Source organism: Hemitrygon akajei, chromosome 18 (assembly GCF_048418815.1).
Source record: "Hemitrygon akajei chromosome 18, sHemAka1.3, whole genome shotgun sequence".
Taxonomy (NCBI): Eukaryota; Metazoa; Chordata; class Chondrichthyes; order Myliobatiformes; family Dasyatidae; genus Hemitrygon; species Hemitrygon akajei.
The window spans coordinates 36,439,830-36,459,177 of NC_133141.1; positions in this window are offsets into that span (position 1 = coordinate 36,439,830).

A 19,348-nucleotide genomic window follows, 5' to 3' on the forward strand; every position below is an offset into this window, starting at 1 on the left:
GAAGAAAAAAAAACCCAAAAAAAGAGGGGGAAAAACACTAACCAACATGGGCCATTGCATAATGTTAAATACATACAGTAGTGCCAATAACTCCGAACCTCCATCCAAATAATTAAGGATAATCAAAGTGAGGTTTAGGAAAAGACAATTTAACTCATATGAAAATATTGAATAAATGGTCTCCAAGTTTCTTCAAATTTAACTGAAGGATCAAAAACAACATTTTTAATTTTTTCTAAGCTCAAACAAGAGATAGTTTGAGAAAACCACTGAAATATAGTTGGAGGATTAATTTCTTTCCAATTCAATAAAATAGATCTTCTAGCCATTAATGTAACAAATGCAATCATTCATCGAGATGAAGAGGATAAACGACTATTATCCACCATTGGTAAACCAAAAATTGCAGTAAAAGGATATGGTTGGAGATTGATATTCAAAACTCTTGAAATAATACTGAAGATATCTTTCCAGTAGTTTTGCAAACAAGGGCAAGACCAAAACATATGGGTCAATGAAGCAACATCAGAGTGACATCTGTCACAGGTTGGATTAACATGAGAGTAAAAATGAGCAAGTTTATCCTTAGACATATGAGCTCTATATACAACCTTAAATTGTATTAGGGTATGTTTAGCACAAATAGAGGACGAATTGACTAATAGTAAAATTTTCTCCCACTGCTCAGTGGATATAAGACAATGAAGTTCTTCTTCCCATTCTTTCTTAATTTTTTCTGATATTTCTGGCTGTATTTTCATGATCATAATATAAATAACAGCTACTAAACCCTTTTGACAAGGGTTCAGAGCTAAAATCCTTTCCGTAATGTCCAATGGACATAGTTTCGGAAAGGACTGTAATTCATTGTACAAAAAATTTCTAACTTGCAAATATCTAAAAAAATGGGTTTTAGGTAAGTTATATTTATTAGATAGCTGTTCAAAGGACATAACGCTATCATCCAAAAACAGATCATGAAAACATGTTATACCTCTTGTTTTCCATAAAAGAAAAGCTTGATCCATAAGAGAGGGCCGAAAAGAATAGTTAGATATTATAGGGCATGATAAAATAAACTTATTCAAACCAAAAAATTTACAAAATTGAAACCAAATTCGTAATGTATATTTGACTATAGGATTAGTTATTTGTTTATTCAAATTAGATAAAGAAAAAGGAAGTGAAAATCCTAAGATTGAAAACAATGAGAAGCCTTGTACAGATTTGCATTCCAAATTTACCCATTGTGGGCAAGCAGCTGTAGTCAATTCTTGTGTCCAAAATATTAAATATCGTATATTAACTGCCCAATAGTAAAATCTCAAGTTTGGCAAAGCCAAACCGCCCTCGTTCTTAGGCTTCTGTAAATATTTTTTGCCTAGTCTAGGATTTTTATTCTGCCACAGATAGGAAGATATTTTGGAGTCAATAATATCAAAAAAAGATTTAGGAATAAAAATTGGTAATGCTTGAAATAAATATAAGAATTTGGGTAATACCATCATCTTAATAGCATTAATTCTACCAACCAATGACAAAGATAGTGGAGACCACCTGATAGCAAGTTGCTTAATTTGGTCAATTAAGGGTAAAAAGTTAACTTTAAATAAATCTTTATGTTTTTTAGTAATTTTAATACCTAAATAAGTAAAATAATCTGTAACAACTTTAAATGGTAAATGTTTATAAATTGGAACTTGCATATTTAATGGAAATAATTCACTCTTATTAAAATTCAATTTATAACCAGAAAAGTTACTAAACTGAGCCAGCAAGGACGAAGGAATAGATCTTTCAGGGTTGGATATGTATAGTAACAAATCATCAGCATACAATGATAACTTATACGTCCCCTCCCCACGAGTAATACCTAAAATATTAGGTGATTCACGAATGGCTATAGCCAAAGGTTCCAAAGCAATGTCAAATAGTAAAGGACTTAAAGGATATCCTTGCCTTGTACCACGGAATAACTGAAAAAAAGGAGACCTTTGATTATTGGTAAAAACGGAAGCCAAGGATTTATAATATATTAATTTAATCCATGATATAAATTTTGAACTAAAATTAAAATGCTGCATCGTATTAAATAAATATGGCCATTCAACTCTATCAAATGCTTTTTCAGCATCTAAAGAAATGACACATTCTGGTATTTTGGATGAAGGAGTATAGATAATATTAATTAATTTTCTAATGTTAAAAGATGAATAGCGATTTTTAATAAATCCAGTCTGATCTTCAGAAATGATTCGAGGTAATATATTTTCTAATCTAGTAGCCAAAATTTTACTAAAAATCTTAAAATCCGTATTCAACAAGGATATAGGCCGATAGGATGCACATTCAATAGGGTCTTTATCTTTTTTAAGAATTAAAGAAATAGAAGCTTCATAAAAAGATTGTGGCAATTTGCCTATAATTAACGCATCTTTAAAAATTTTACAAAGCCAAGGAGAAAGTATAGAGGAAAAAGATTTAATCCTGCTTTTTACTATTGGCTAGTTTGCCCTCAGATCTCTTCCTTTCCCTTTTTATGGCTTTTTAAATTGCATTTTGTTGGATTTTAAAAGCTTCCCAATCATCCAACTTCCCACTCACTTTTGTTACCTTATATGCCCTTTCCTTGGCTTTTATGCAGTCCTTACCTTCCCTTGTCAGCCACAGTTGCCTACCCCTGCCATTTAAAAACTACTTCTTCTGTGGGACATATCTATGCTTCACCTTGTGAACTATTCCCAGAAACTTCAGCCATCTCTGCTCTGCCATCATCCCCACTAGTATCCTTCTCCAATCCACCTGGGCAAGCTCCTCTCTCATGCCTCTGTAAATCCCTTTATTCCACTGCGATACTGATACATGTGACTTATGTCTCTCCCTCTCAAATTGCAGTATGAATTCTATCATATTATGATCACTACCTCCTAAGGGTTCCTTTATGCTAAACTCCCTAATAAGATCTGGGGTATTAGACAACACCCAATCTAAGCTAGTCTTTCCCCGAGTAGGCTCAAGCACAAGCTGCTCTAAAAAGCGACCTTGCAGGCATTCAACAAATTCCCTCTCTTGCGATCTGACACCAACCTGATTTTCCCAATCCCCTTGCATATTGAAGTCCCCCATTACAACTGTGACAATACCCTTATTACATGCCTTTTCCAGCTCCCTTTACAATCTCAACCGCACATCTTGGCTACTATGTGGAGGCCTATATATGATTCCCATAATGTTTTTTTAAACCCTTGCCATTTCTTAACTCCACCCACAAAGTTTCAACATTCTCTGTCTCTATGTTATCCCTTTCTAAAGATGTAATTCCACCTCTTACCAACAAAACCACACCACTGCCTATGCCTTCCTGCCAGTCCTTTTGATGTTAAGCTCCCAACTATGGCTTTCTTTCAACCATGACTCAGTGATGCCCACAATGTCATACTGACCAATCTCTAATTACGCCATGAGTTCGTCCACCTTATTCCAAATACTACACACATTTAAATACAGCACCTTCAGTCCTGCGTTCTTTGCCCTTTTGAATTTTGCCTCTGTGGTACAATTTAACTCTTTGCTCTGCCTGCATTTGTACACATTTATTTTCTTGTCCTGATTTACGTTCATGTTACATCATCATCTACTTGTAAACCTGTTGGCTCATCCTCAGCTCTATCATCCTGGTTCCCATCCCTCTGCCATATTGGTTTAGAATCACTCCCAACAGCTCTAGTAAACCTGCTCACTAGAATATTGGGTTGGAGGCTACCCAGACAGAATATGAAGTGTGGCTTCTCCAACCTGAGTTTGGTCTATGCTTTTTCACCTTTTTTTTCCCTGACGGTTCACTTGTTCTTCATGCTCACATCATTAAGTCAAGTTATTTACTGTCATATGCTCAAGTACAGTGAGATACAGGTACAGTGGAAAATTTGGAGGCACAAGAGACTGCAGGTGCTGCAATTTGGAGCAATAAACAATCTGCTGAGGGAACTCAGCGAGTGCAGCAACACAGTGGGAGGAAAGAAATTGTTGACATTGTTCGAGCGATTTTTTGAGGTTAGTACATGTCGCAATTAACTTAACCGACTTCAGCTGCTAGTCTTCAGATTCAAATATGCATTGAAGATTAAATCTAAAATGCAACTCTGAACAATGAGTAGGCAATGCTGATTTAAATTCGTTATTTGTGTGTACTTGGGTGTCTGTAGTATTGGTGTGAAGGAGGGAGGTGTGAAAGGGGTGTGTAGCTCGTGGTAGGTTTTTTGAATTGTCCTGAACTTTTCTTTGAGCTCTAGCATATAAAATTTTGTGTAGGACTGGGCCAAGCAGACCTTCACTTCCCCCCACCCCCCAAAAGTGTCTCTGTATAATGCCTGCTGTATCATATCTACCAGCACTTCCCTACAGTGACTTCATTTATGCAAAAACAGACATTTTGGGTTGAAAGTCTCAAACACAAAGGTAACAAATAACACACAGAATATAAACTATACATAAGATTACCATATCCTTTTGAGTGAAAAGAATGACTGCGCAAAAGCAAAGATACAATGACAAATCGATGGTAATTTTTCCCCATCCTTGGTGTTTCACTAACACCTTCCTTTGTTATCAGATTTGGACCCAGCTATGGTCCATTTCTCTATCTTACCTTCCTCCATCAAACTCTATCTGTCCATCAACCCATCAACCCCTAAATTAACTCCTCCCCAGCTGGCTTCATCAGACCCACTTTATCTGGATCCACCTATCACTTGACATCTCCAGTTTATCCCCTCTCCCTCACCTCTTTATATTGCCTATCTCCTCTTTTCCAGCTCAGTCCTAATCCAGATTCATGCCCTGAAACATCAGCCATATTTTGCCTTCAGAGGTGCTGCTTCACCTGCTAAGATCCTCTAGCAGTTTGTTTTTTCTCACTTAAGAAGCTGATTCCAGGACAGGATTCCTTCATTTGCTTTAAAGTCACTGAACTGGGTTTATAACACTCTGAAGTTATGAAAGGGCCCACTGAAAACTCCTTTTCGCTTTCTTCCCACAGTAATTAAATAGTTACCTTTATTATTTGTGTAGTTTTTGTGACATTGCAGCTGCTTTCATGAAAGGGCGGAGGTAGCCATTGGACAAATTTCTGGTGCCCCAGGGACCAAGAGAAAAGCATGCAGGTAATTGGGCAGGGCTTCTGAGATCCTGAAGGAAGAGATTCCAGAGAGGAAGCTTAAATGGGATATTCAGAAGGATATGGGTTTAAATGGGAAATAAGAACATCACCTCAGCCTCCTGATCAGCCTTGCTTCACATACACCCCACATTCTTCCTGCAGACCAAAATGCCAATTAGCAAAAACCTCCATTCTCCTTCCTGCTTGTATATGGAGGCTAGTAGAACAGCATAGCACAACATGAGATATAATAGAATTGCCGATATACCAAGGTTCAAAGTGAATTTATTATCAAAGTATTGTTACGAATGTGGAGCAACTCTGAGGGGCCGAAGGGTGCAAAATCGCCCCCTCCTTTTTGAGAATCACAGGATCGCTATTATTTCGGGTCTGAGACCCAGGAAATGAGAGAGATACACATCATACCCAGGAAACGAGAGAGAGAGAGACGCAGAATACACAACCCGGTGGAATGTCTCCTGACATAAGTGAAACGGAACCACTGATTACTGTTATCGTCTCTTGGAGAAGGAATTGTGTATTGAGTACTGTACTATTCATTGAAACCCCTCAGGGGACAACCAGAGTGGTCTGGTTGAGGGATTGCATCATCCCAACCTGATTGACATCTGAGACCCCGTGAGTGAGGATAAAAGACGGGTCTGGGGAACAACCCCTTTAGATGCACCAGGAGAAACGCTAGAAATCCAGTGACAGCGTTTTATAGCGAAAGCCGGTGGGAGCTCGTGTGCGTCCTCCCTTGCCTGGGGTGGCGGGCTCATCACGGAAGAACGGTTTAGCTAAAGGAGAGGTCACACTTGAACGGCCACAACAACGAGACACCGATGGATCGAAATCATAAAGGAAGGTTGGCAAAACACTTAGCGGTAACTGTTCCCATTCTCCTATCTCTCTCTCTCTCCAACAATTGCAACACAGCGACAAGCAAACGACAGCAGCCTGTATGAACTGAAGCGAACTTTATATTTCCATCGGACAATTCATTATCCCCTAGACAACGATAGAGCTTGTTTCTTATAGATTATTATTATACCTGCACTTTTAGGTTTAGTATTGACGACGTATATTATCTGTATATTTGCATTGATATTATTTTTGTGTATTTTTACTAATAAATACTGTTAAAAATAGTATCATCAGACTTCAATGGACGTCTCTATCTTTGCTGGTAAGTAACCCAGTTATGGGGTTCGTAACAACTTGGGGCCTCGTCTCGAGATTTGATACCAAATTGAAGGGCCAGTAAATCGGCTTTTAAGTCCAAACTTGGATCTGGCTGCGCGGGTAACCAGACGGGAAACCAGCAAAGATGGACGTAGACGAATTTATAAAAAACCCGACTCCGGAGGCGCTAGAGGCTGCCTCAAATTTGGACTTGATAAATATTGCGAAAGGACTAAATCTCGCAGAGGTGAGGTTGTCAATGAAAAAGTGGGAGGTGCGGAGGGCCATAACTCAGTATTATATTGAGAAGAATGTGTTTTCGGCTGAGGTATTGGAAAATATCCCTGAAAAGGTACCAGCTAGTGGGACGGCTCAGTTAGAGTTGGAAAAATTAAGGTTGGAACATGAAATTAGGTTAAAACAGCTGGAAGCAGCTGAAAAGGAGAAGGAAAGAGCTGAAAAGCAGAGGGAGCATGAAATTAGGTTAAAACAGCTGGAAGCAGCTGAAAAGGAGAAGGAAAGAGCTGAAAAGGAGAGGGAAAGAGCTGAAAAGGAGAGGGAGTATGAGGAGAAGGAGAAACAGAGGCAACATGACTTGGACCTGGAGAAGTTAAGGAAAGAGCAAAGAGCTCAAGGGCCAGACCGAGAGGAGAGATTTAATGTTAGTCGGGAGTTTAGGTTAGTACCTCCGTTCGAGGAGACAGATGTTGATAGTTATTTCTTGCATTTTGAAAAGGTGGCAGTGAGTCAGAAGTGGCCCAGAGATCAGTGGGTGGCGTTGTTACAAAGTGTGTTAAAAGGGAAGGCACAACGGGCATATGCGGCATTGTCTGTGGACGAGGAGGAGTATGAGAATTACGAGGAAGTAAAGCAGGCCATTCTTCGGGCTTACGAATTGGTACCTGAGGCCTATAGACAAAAGTTCAGAAATTTAAAGAAAGTGTGGAATCAGACGTATGCAGAGTTTGCCTATGAGAAGGGTGTGCTCTTGGATCGCTGGTGTGCAGCAGAAATGGTGGAAGAGGATTTTCGGCGTTTAGGGGAGTTAATTCTGATTGAGGAATTTAAAGGTTGTGTTTCGGATGATATCCGGATGTATTTGAACGAGAAGCCGAATAAGTCCATATCCGAATTTGCTAGGTTCGCAGATGAATATGCCCTAACCCACAAGACAAAGTTTTCCTTGAATAAAAGTTACCAGAAAGACCGTAGGAATGGTAGAGAAAGCCCGCCGGCTGAGGCAGAGATTCAGCCGGGAGCTAGTGGTAAAAATAAGGAGGAAGAAAGGCAAGATGGCAGGAGGGGTCCTGGCTTGACCTGTTTTAATTGTGGAAAGGTGGGTCATATTGCATCTAAGTGCTTTGCTCCGAGGAAGGAGACAGGAAAAGGGAATGCAGCAGTCCCTACAGGGATTAGTGTTGATCAGTAAATCGACGAGGAATCCCCAGGTAGATAGAATACGAGAGGGGCGTGAGAAATTTATTTCAGAAGGGATCGTGTCTGTGAAAGAGGGAGAAACACCAGTTCCAGTGCGGATCTGGAGAGATACTGGAGCTGAGCAGTCATTGATTCTCAGTAAGGTACTAGAATTTGGTCCTGAGACGGGAGAGGTAGCTTTGCGAGGCATAGGAAAAGGGACAGAAGCTGTACCTTTGCATAGGATTATTATAAATTGTGAGCTGGTATCTGGACCAGTTGAAATAGGGGTGCAATCAGAATTTCCGAGAACTGACGTGGACATCCTTCTGGGTAACGATTTAGCCGGGGGTGAGGTTTGGTTAGCAATGGAGCTGACGAGCCAGCCTGTAAGTGTTGAGGTCCCGCCCCTAGATTCCAAGATCTATCCCGTATGTGCGATCACTCACAGCATGTCGAGAAAGGCAGCTGAGAAAGAGACCAGTTTAATTCAGGCCAGTATCGATTTGGCTGAGACGTTTTTACCGACCCTGTACCAAGAGGGGTTAGAGGTGGTAAAACAGAGAATAGGGAGGTGAAAGAGAGTAAGGGAGAGGAGGTAGACCTACCCTTAGCCAGGAGGAAATTTATAGAGGCACGGAGTAAAAATGAGAAACAGATAAGGCTGTTAGAGGATCCAGGGTTGGACATGGATGATCTGTCTGGCTTGACAGAACTGTTTGAAGAAGTTGAAAATTTTAAAGGTGTTCCCGATAATGAAATGAGGGCAGTCCTAGATGAAAAGGATGCCATTACCTTGAAGGAGTCTGCTAGGTTGGCAGATGAGGTTGTTTCAGCCCGCAGGGTTGAGTTTACTCCGGAAGGGAGTTGCCCAGAGAGTAACTGGGAGGATCAGGGGAACTTAGAATTTGAAAAGGGGACGGGTATTGAAAGCCTGGAAGAGGCAGATGTCCCGTTTGAGTGTGTTCAAGATGTGGATGCACGTGGTACTGAACCTAGTAATGGAACTCAGGAAAAGTCTGAGGTATTTGATTCAATTAAAAAGGAATGCAGTCCTTGTGGGTCAGATGGACTTGGTTCAGTGAAGAAAGGGTTAACCTTGGTAATAGTGGGAAGTGAGAATTCCCAGTTGTTTGTGTTCGAAGGTGTGTTAAAAGTTAGTGAGGAGATAAAATGTGGTGATGTGGATATTATTAGTGAAGGGAAAGGGAAAAGTGTAGTTCCTAAATTGAATGAAGAAAATTTAAAGTCTGGATTGGTGTCAGAAGCAGTAACCAGGCTGAAGGGACAATGGCTTGTTAACACGGTGCCTGCGAATCAATTACAGTTTGATTTGGAATGTAAAGGTGCCCCATGCGCTAATGTTATTCAAGGGTGTGCTGTGAAGAGGCAGAATTTGAAATGTTGTTTCGACAAAGAGGGATTGCTTGCAGATATTAAACTGAAAACTAATAGAATGAAGGGTCCTGAAGATAAAACTAACGACTTGCTTAAAAATAAAGAATTGTGTGGACGTTCAGAAAATGGGCTAAGTTTGGAAAACATTGTTGATAAAATAACTCCTATGAAAGGAGCATGCAAAAGCCTATCCCACACCGGTAAGCAAGCTAACCACATGGGAGTTAACTGGAAAAGGGGCGAGGGTTGACGGGATGCCACTTTAATTAACAGGATCCGGTTTTAAGGGATTTCGACAAAGCATATAAATAATAAAGACAACACCATGGAAGATTGACTGTTAAGTTTGAAAGTAAAATAAAGATTAGTATTTGCATGAACTTTTGTAATATACACGTAAGCTAAGATCACAACTCTTTAGTTTTCTTTTGCTGAAGAAAAGGAATAAAAATAGGTGGTTATTAAATTGGAGTCTGATGCTACAGAAATTTATTAAGGTACAAGATATTAAGATATTAAAGGAAGTGATAATGTGCTCGCTGACTGTTTATCTAGATGCTGAATTAAATGTATAACTGTATTACTCTAGTGAAAAAAACTCTTTTGTATTGTGTTAGATTCTGAAATTCTGTAAGACTCTGTAGTAGTTAATTTTTACCTGTGGTAAAAATCCTTAGAAGGATGGGGGTGTTACGAATGTGGAGCAACTCTGAGGGGCCGAAGGGTGCAAAGTCGCCCCCTCCTTTTTGAGAATCGCAGGATCGCTATTATTTCAGGTCTGAGACCCAGGAAATGAGAGAGATACACATCATACCCAGGAAACGAGAGAGAGAGAGAGACGCAGAATACACAACCCGGTGGAATGTCTCCTGACATAAACGGAACGGAACCACTGATTACTGCTATCGTCTCTTGGAGAAAGAATTGTGTATTGAGTACTGTACTATTCATTGAAACCCCTCAGGGGACAACCAGAGTGGTCTGGTTGAGGGATTGCATCATCCCAACCTGATTGACATCTGAGACCCCGTGAGTGAGGATAAAAGACAGGGTCTGGGGAACACCCCTTTAGATGCACCAGGAGAAACGCTAGAAATCCAGTGACAGCGTTTTATAGCGAAAGCCGGTGGGAGCTCGTGTGCGTCCTCCCTTGCCTGGGGTGGCGGGCTCATCACGGAAGAACGGTTTAGCTAAAGGAGAGGTCACACTTGAACGGCCACAACAACGAGACACCGATGGATCGAAATCATAAAGGAAGGTTGGCAAAACACTTAGCGGTAACTGTTCCCATTCTCCTATCTCTCTCTCTCTCCAACAATTGCAACACAGCGACAAGCAAACGACAGCAGCCTGTATGAACTGAAGCGAACTTTATATTTCCATCGGACAATTCATTATCCCCTAGACAACGATAGAGCTTGTTTCTTATAGATTATTATTATACCCGCACTTTTAGATTTCGTATTGACAACGTATATTATCTGTATATTTGCATTGATATTATTTTTGTGTATTTTTACTAATAAATACTGTTAAAAATAGTATCATCAGACCTCAATGGACGTCTCTATCTTTGCTGGTAAGTAACCTAGTTACGGGGTTCATAACAGTATATATGGCACCATATGCTACCTTGAGATTCATTTTCTTGCAGGCATTCACAGGAAAATAAAGAAATACAATAGAATTTTATGAAAAACTGTACATAAAGACTGACAAATAATCAATATGCAAAAGGCAATTTGCATTAAAAAAACATAACTAAATAAATAATATTGAGAACACGAGTTGTTGAGTCCTTGAAAGTGAGTCCATAGGTTGTGGAATCAGTTCAGTGTTGAGGTGAGTGAAGTTATCCACACTGGTTCAGGAGCCTGATGGTTGTAGGGTATTAACTGCTCCTGAACCTGATGGTGTGGAACCTAAAGCTCCTGTACCTCCTTCCTGTTTACAGCAACGAGAAGACAGCACGGCCTGGATGGTGGGGATGTTTGATGATGGATGATGCTTTCTAGAGGTAATGCTCCTTATTGATGAGCTTAATGATGGGGAGGGCTTTGACCATGATGGACTGGGCTATGTTCACCATCTACAATGTTTACCATCTGCTGCAGTTACTCACCTAGACTACACTGATAGCATCTCCCAAATCCCCACCAACTTCTACACCAACGTGACTTGAAACATGTCAGGTCCTGCAGATATTCTGCAGTCATATCTGACTGGCAGACCACAGTTTGTGCGGCTTCAGAGCTGTGTGTCAGACTTGGCTATAAGCAGCACTGGGGCCCCACAGGGGACTGTACTGGTTCCCTTCCTGTTTACCCTGTATACCTCAGACTTTAGATACAACATTGAGTCATGGCATCTGCAGAAATTCTCTGATAACTCAGCAATAGCTGGGTGTATAAAGGGAGGATGGGAGGATGAATACAGGGCCCTGGTGGAGGACTTTGTCAAATGGTGCAAACTGAATCATCTGCAGCTCAACATTAGACAAAGGAGATGGTGATGGACTTTAGGAAGACCAAGTCTGCACTGCTCCCTGTTACTATTAATGGTGGGGACGCAGATGTGATGAGGACCTACAAGTACCTGGGGGTGCACCTGGACGACAGACTTGAGTGGAGCACCAACACAGAGGTTGTGTACAAGAAGGCCTGGAGTTGCCTCTACTTCCTGAGGAGACTGAGGTCCTTTGGAGTGTGCAGGCCTCTCCTTCATGTATTCTACTGGTCTGTTGTTGCCAGTACAGTCCTCTATGTGGTGGTGTGCTGGGGCAATGGCATCAACACGGGTGATGTCAACAGGCTCAATAAACTGATTAGAAAGGCTGGCTCTGTCACAGGAGTCAAACTGGACACACTGGAAGCTGTGATAGAATAAAGGACCAGACGGAAAATCCTGGCAATTCTGGACAATGTTTCTCACCCTCTGCTTGCCACCTTGTCTGTACAGAGGAGCACTTTTAGTAACAGACTAAGGCAACAGTGTTGCTCCAAATAGCTCTATATGAGGTCATTCTTACCCTCAGCTATTAGACTCTATAATCAGTCAACCTATAACCGGGGAAGTGATAACCCTCCCTCCTGTTAGATTGCTATTAACCTCTGTGTTACAAAGCTCTGTTTAACTCTGTTTACCACACCCTGCTATCACGGATACCCTGTGCAATACTGCCATCCCCTCTTATCTGGATGGTGTATTTGTGCTCCCATTACTGTATAATATTATGATAATTCTTGCACTACTGTCTTATCAGTGTGAACTTCAAAATCTTGTAAAATTTGTAATCTTTGACTTGTGAATCTTGTACATCTTATATTTAAGGTAACTTTTTTATTCTTTCTTACTTCTCTTCTAATATTTGTGTATCTGTGCAATGTAATGTGACTGTGACACTGTAATTTCCTTTGGGATCAATAAAATATCTATCTATCTACATGTCAGTGGTTCTTTATTGTGTTAGGGTCTAGATCCCAGAAGTGCCCCCTCAACAGCAATGCAGGAATATCTTCATCAGTAAGCGTACTCGGAGTCCGCTGTGGTCAGGTCGCTTCCATTGTGTGCTGCGTCTGCGAGGCTGAGTCGGGCGGCACCGTGGAAGTCCATAGCGGGGGTATTCCCTTCTGCCGCCGGCGTGGGATGACAAGTCTATCGGGACCCTGAGGACTGTGTGGTGGTTTCTTTCAAACTTATAGTCTTTTAACATCTTTGGACTATTTTTATTGTACCCATAGTCTGTTTTTTATCAATTATGCTATTGTTTGCACTGTTGTAACTATATGTTGTAACTATGTGGTTTTGTGCAGGTCTTGTAGCTTTAGTTTTTGGTCTTGTTTTGTCTGGTGAATTTGAAGCTCCTTTCGGGGGTACGCGCTAAGGCGGTAGCGCGATATTAATACGCAGCAGCCTCTCCGGACTCTGGATTGGGGATTGCCAAACGTTATGTGCATTTTCTGGTGTAGTCTGTTTTGTCATGTGCTTTTGTGATATCATTAAAACGTTGTCTCATTTTTTAACTGCATTGCATTTGTGGTTTCTAAATGACAAATAAACTGAATCTGAATCTGAATCTGAACTTATGTACTGGAAATAACATTAAACAATATTAAATCTTGAACCAAAGTGGTACCTTACACAATGGCAGGTTAAGACCATGACATCTAAAGCAAATATGGAATGATATACCTGAGAAATATTAAAATAGTGGATGATGTGGTAATTAAGAAATGAAAAGGACCCAAAAATTGTTTAAAATTCATGGAAGACCCACTGATATCTAAATGAAAAAGACAGGTTAATGATATGGAAAGAGATCTTTTCTCAAAATGGTTAGAGGGAGGAGATAAGGGTGTGATTGACAGCCAAATGACAGGTTACCTTTGTATTCAGTTGGGGAACGTGACAGGGTTCATTCACACGTTTCCCAGATACGGCACACAGCCCGTCGGCTGATTAGATTTGGACTTCCTAAAGTGTTTCTTCTAATTCAGAATTCCCTGCAATCACAAATGATAAATTGGTGCAATGCAAATTTAGAGCCTTACCCTCCGGAAATTAACTGCGATCTTTAATGAGTATGTTTTAATTTCTGCCAGCAGTAAGTCATGAGAATTGAACATAATTATGGAAAAAAAACATTATTTGTTTTGAATAGATCAGCTCACCCAGGGCCAGTTCTTATGTGAGGTTATACAATTAATACTGACAGGCTAATCAACTGTGAGCATCACAACTGTACTGAAACCTCTCCACCCAACCATCCCCCCCCCCCCACACACACACACTCATGCACTCAGACACACTCCCTCAGAAAACTGTTAAGAACTTGTTCCACTAGAATGAATCAGCAAAATTCTGAGGAAAAAGGAAGACGTTCATGGAAAACAATCTCAATAGCCTATACGGCTGTAAAAATTGGTAGAATATTTGCATTAATTTAACAAATGGACTGGAAAGATCATTAAATTAAAAACATCCGTTAATCTATATTTATCTAATTAACATTTTCTGTTTCTCTAATTTTATCATGTACCTATCGGAACGTGAATTCCCTTGGGCCTGTGTACACAGCTGTGAGAGCTACTGTAGTAATATCTCTAATCTGTGTTTGTGATGTATTAGAAAGTACATTATGTTGATGCATCGCAGTGTCCTAGTATGCAATTGAATGCAGCATTTTTTGTTAAATGGGTACATTTGCTACCTTTTATCTTTCTTCTTTAGGTAGCTAATTTTTAGCAAGAATTTACTTTCATGTAAAACATCATGATTTCTTAGAATTATCCCAAAATTGATTAGCCTCAATTGCTGAATGCAGTATACTATCCACACTTGGAAAGACCCTTTATGTACCAATGGACAATTGCCAACCTAATGTATAATATCTTTACACTTTATTGTCTGATTTTGTTTGTTAAAACACTTCTGTAGCACCTTAGGACAAAATATGACAATAAAATTATTAAAATATAGAACATAGAGCAGTACAGTACAGGTCCTTCGGCTCATGACGTTGTGCCAATCTTTTAACATTCTCTAAGATCAATCTAACGCTTCTCTCCCACGTAGCCCTCCATTTTCCTTTCATCCATGTTCCTAAGAGTCTCTTAAAAGTCCCTAACACCCCAGCAATGTGTTTCACACATCCACCACTCTCTGTGTAAAAAACCTACCTCAGACATCTCGTATCAGTTAACTCTGCCTTGGGGAAAAAGCCTCTGGCTGCCCATTCTATCTACGCTTCTTATCATCTTTTACCCTCATCAAGTCACCACTTATCTCCTTTGCTCCAAGAGAAAAGTCCTAGTTTGCTCAACCTATCTTCATAAAACATAATCTCTAATCCAAACAGTATCCTGGTAAATCTCAGCATTGTATCTAAAGCTGCCAAACCCTTCCTAGAATGAGTCAACATGAACTGAATACAATACTCCAAGTGTGATTATTTTAAACTACAAGTTACTATTATTTATTAAAAAGTAACTGGTTGCATCATGGTCTGTTAGGGCAATTCAAACAGACTGGAACATAAGAATCTGCAGAGAGGAGTGGATTCTGTTCAATACTTCACATTCACATTCCCCCCCCCCACCCCCCACAATTGTTAGTGTCTACAGGAGGTGCTGCCGTAAGAGGCAACATCTATCATCAAAGATCCTCACCATCAAAGCCAGGCCACCTTTTCACAGCTACCATCCGTCAACAATTCGGTTTTTAAACCAGCCGGATAAACCTTAATCACCACATCCCACTTTGATCACTTGCATTAAGATGGACTTTGTTTCTTTGTTTTAATTGTGTTCTTTTGTATAAAAATGTGTCTAATATATGTTCAATTAATGTTTTCCTTGTGAGTGTGGCTTATCTGATGCTATGTGCTTGTGATGCTGCTGCAAGTAAGATTTCATTGCTCCTGTACACACATGTAATTGTGCATATAACAAGAAACTAAATTTTGACAGAAAAATTACCCCAGCCCAGGCACTAGAACTGAGTTAATTGCATGAATGATAATGGCAAGATCTCTATATCACACTTTCCATGGCAGATAAGGTGAATTATCAGACTGATTGCTAGCTAATTTACTCTGATATCTTGTTTACAAATGATGCTTTCTGCTTACCATGCCATTCTTTTTGCACATTGTTTACCTGAACCACAAAACCATAATTCCCTCTGTCACTGCTTCCTGTTTGACGATTTAAGAATCCATGCTTGGGTCATCAAATATTCCATTCCTTGCCTCCCTCAGATTTTATGTCCAACAGATCACAACTTTAGGACTGAAGCTTGTAATCGTCTTTTCAGTCTGCTTTAACTTGTACAGATTTCAGACACTGAATATTGGTGTCACTTGACCCCAACTCCTTGTCTCACTCATCTCACATTTCCTACAAGGTAGAGCCTTTAGAAATTCTTGCATATGGATCTAATAAGATTTCTTACCTCTGCAGCCTCTGGATTGTTAAAACACAGGCTCCCGTTCAATCCTATTTTCTTCTCGTTATCCTCAAAATCTGGGGCTGTGATCCAAGTCTGCCAAATGTAAAATGATATCATGCTGGCTGTTACATAATAACTGAGGATAAGAGAAAAAAACACCTCACTTAGTCACGACTCACGGTAAAATCATGAACAATTCTTTCAGAAATAGCAATATTAAGAAATCATTCTATTTGTTGGTGATGCAATGAGCTACTGCTTCAGATTGTTTTGTATACAATAAATGTGAGTGTTAAATCATCTTTCTGTGAGGGGAATTTTCTTGAAAAAACATTCTTGCTGCCTGGAATTACAGATGGGAAACAGCTTTTTAAAAATCAATATCAGAATTAGAATCAAGTTTATTATCACTGACATGTTGTGAAATATGCTGTTTTGCAGCAGCAGTACGGTGCAATACATAAAAAATTACAAGTTATGATAAGAAATATAAAACTAAGTAAGTAATACAAGAAAAGAGAGCTTTACATAGTGCCTTTAAAAATGTTTCTTTATTATGGAGGATGCAAGGGCACATTTTAGAGCCCACCCTGTTGCTTTGCCTAATGTATTAAAATGAAAGGATACATCAGTTAATTTCTAGAATTCTGGCTACTATGAGATTGAAATTTTGTGGTTCTGAAAGATAATCAAAATAAGGTTTATTATCACTGATCTATGTCATGAAATTTGTTGTTTTGCAGCAGCAATACAGACAGACAGACAGAGACAGACAGACATACTTTATTGATCCCGAGGGAAATTGGGTTTTGTTACAGTCGCACCAACCAAGAATAGGTAGAAATATAACAATATAAAACCATAAATAATTAAATAATAATAAGCTGATCATGCCAAGTGGAAATTAGTCCAGGACCAGCCTTTTGGCTTAGGGTGTCTGACACTCCGAGGGAGGAGTTGTAAAGTTTGATGGCCAGAGGCAGGAATGACTTCCTATGACGCTCAGTGTTACATCTCGGTGGAATGAGTTTCTAGCTGAATATACTCCTGTGCCTTCAATACAGTCCAATACATAAGATATACATACCATACTCTCAGTGGTCACTTTATTAAATATCTCCTGTACCTAATACAGTGGCCACTGAGCGTATGTGTGTGACCTTCCGCTGCCGTAGTCCATCCACTTCAAGGTTCAACATGTTGTGAATTCAGAGATGCTCTTCTGCACAGCACTGTTGGAACACGTGGTTATGTGAGTTACTGTCACCTTCCTGTCAGCTTGAACCAAGTCGGGCCATTCTCCTCTGATCACTCTCATTAACAAGGCATTTTCACCCACTGAACTGCTGCACACTTACCATATTTGTTTCCCATTTTGATGTTTGGGCTGAACCATGTCTGCATGCTTTTATGCATTGAATTGCTGCTACATGTTGGCTGAATAGATATTTGCATTAACAAACAGCTGCACAGGTGTACCTAATAAAGTGGCCACTGAGTGTTCTAAAAAATTAAATAAGTAGTGCAAACAAAAGCAAAAAAAATGGGTAAGTAAAGCCAATTTTCAAAGTAAAATATATTATCAAAGTAGGTATACACTCATAGAGTCATAGAACAGTACAGCACATAAACAGGCCCTTTGGCTCACCTAGTCCATGCTCGTCACATTGATCCGCACCTAGACCACAGACCTTTATACCCCTCCCATCCATATACCACATTTGGACACATTCTCTCAATGTCCACTCTAACTAAAGCAACTCTGCAGTGATATCCCGTCATACAACATTGAAGTCTTTATATAACAAACACAGTGAATTGTGTCACACAATTGTCTGATGACCCCCTCAACAGTTATTACTCTTCAACCACCATGATCTTGAACCACTGAGGATAATTTCACTCACCTCAACACTGAACTGATTCCACAACCTACAGCCTCAGCCTCCACAACTCATGTTCTCAGTATTACTTATTTGTTTGTTTGTCCGTCAGTCTATCTGTCTATATGTATTTATCAACTGCTTTTTATTGTATTTGCACAGTTTGTTTTCATTTGCATGTTGGTTGTTTGTCAATCTTTGTGTGTAGCTTTTCACTGTTTCCATTGTATTTCTTTATTCTACTGTGAATGCTTGCAAGAAAATGAATCTTAGAGCAGCATATGGTGACATTGATAATATGGTACTTTGAACTTTGATTAGCTAGATTAACTTCCACAAAGACTTTAAGGTAAAGGGTAACACAAGGAGCAGCTTAGTCAGGGTCAAGACTAAGGGAAGTCACCCTAGTAGGAGTAGAAAGTATTCTAAAGGGGTGAAAGTGAATAGCCTGAAGTCGTGGTACATATTGGTATTTGGCAGATGAATGTGTGGCTGAGGAATTGCTGCAGGGGGCAGTGTTTCAGGCTGGTTAGTACTATGCTTTACAGTACCAGCGACCCAGGTTCAATTCCCACGCTCTCTGGAAGGAGTTTGCATGTTCTCTCTGTGACCACGTGGGTTTCCTCCAGATGCAGTGATTTCCTCCCACAGACCAAAGACATACTAGTCAGTAGTCTAATTGGTTATTGTGAATTGTCCTGTGATCAGGCTAGGGTTAAATCAGGTGTTGCTGGTCACCATGGCTCGAAGGGTCAGAAGGGCCTAATTCAGTGCTGTATTTCAATAAACTAAAAATAAAATTTGGATCATTGACACATGAACTTGAGGAGGCAGATACTTGCGGGCAGGTTTGCTAGAGATGATGGAGAGAGTTTCAACTACCTTGACGGGGGGTGCGAACTGGAATGATTGGGCTGAGGATGGGGCATCTGGTATACAATTAGATGCAGTGGGTAGGGTGAGACTGTGATTAAGGACAGGCAGATGACAGGGCACAATTGCAGTCAGTGGGAGCAGCTGAAGTGTAAATTGGGGCAAGATCAAAAAGGGTGATGAATACTAGTCTGAAGGTGTTATACTTGAATGCATGCAGTATACGGAATAAGGCAGTGCAGTTAGATGTTGTCAGATACGATGTCGTGGGCATCACTGAGTCGTGGTTGAAAGAAATTGGGAACTGAACATCCAAGGATACACATTGTATCAAAAGGACAGGAAGGTAGGCAATGTAGAAAGGGAAATGTAATGGTAATCATTAGAGGTTTCAATATGCAGGTAGGTAGACTAGGAAAATCAGATTGGTGCTGGATCCCAAGAGAGGGAATATGTAGAATGCCTATGAGATCAATTTTTAGAGCAG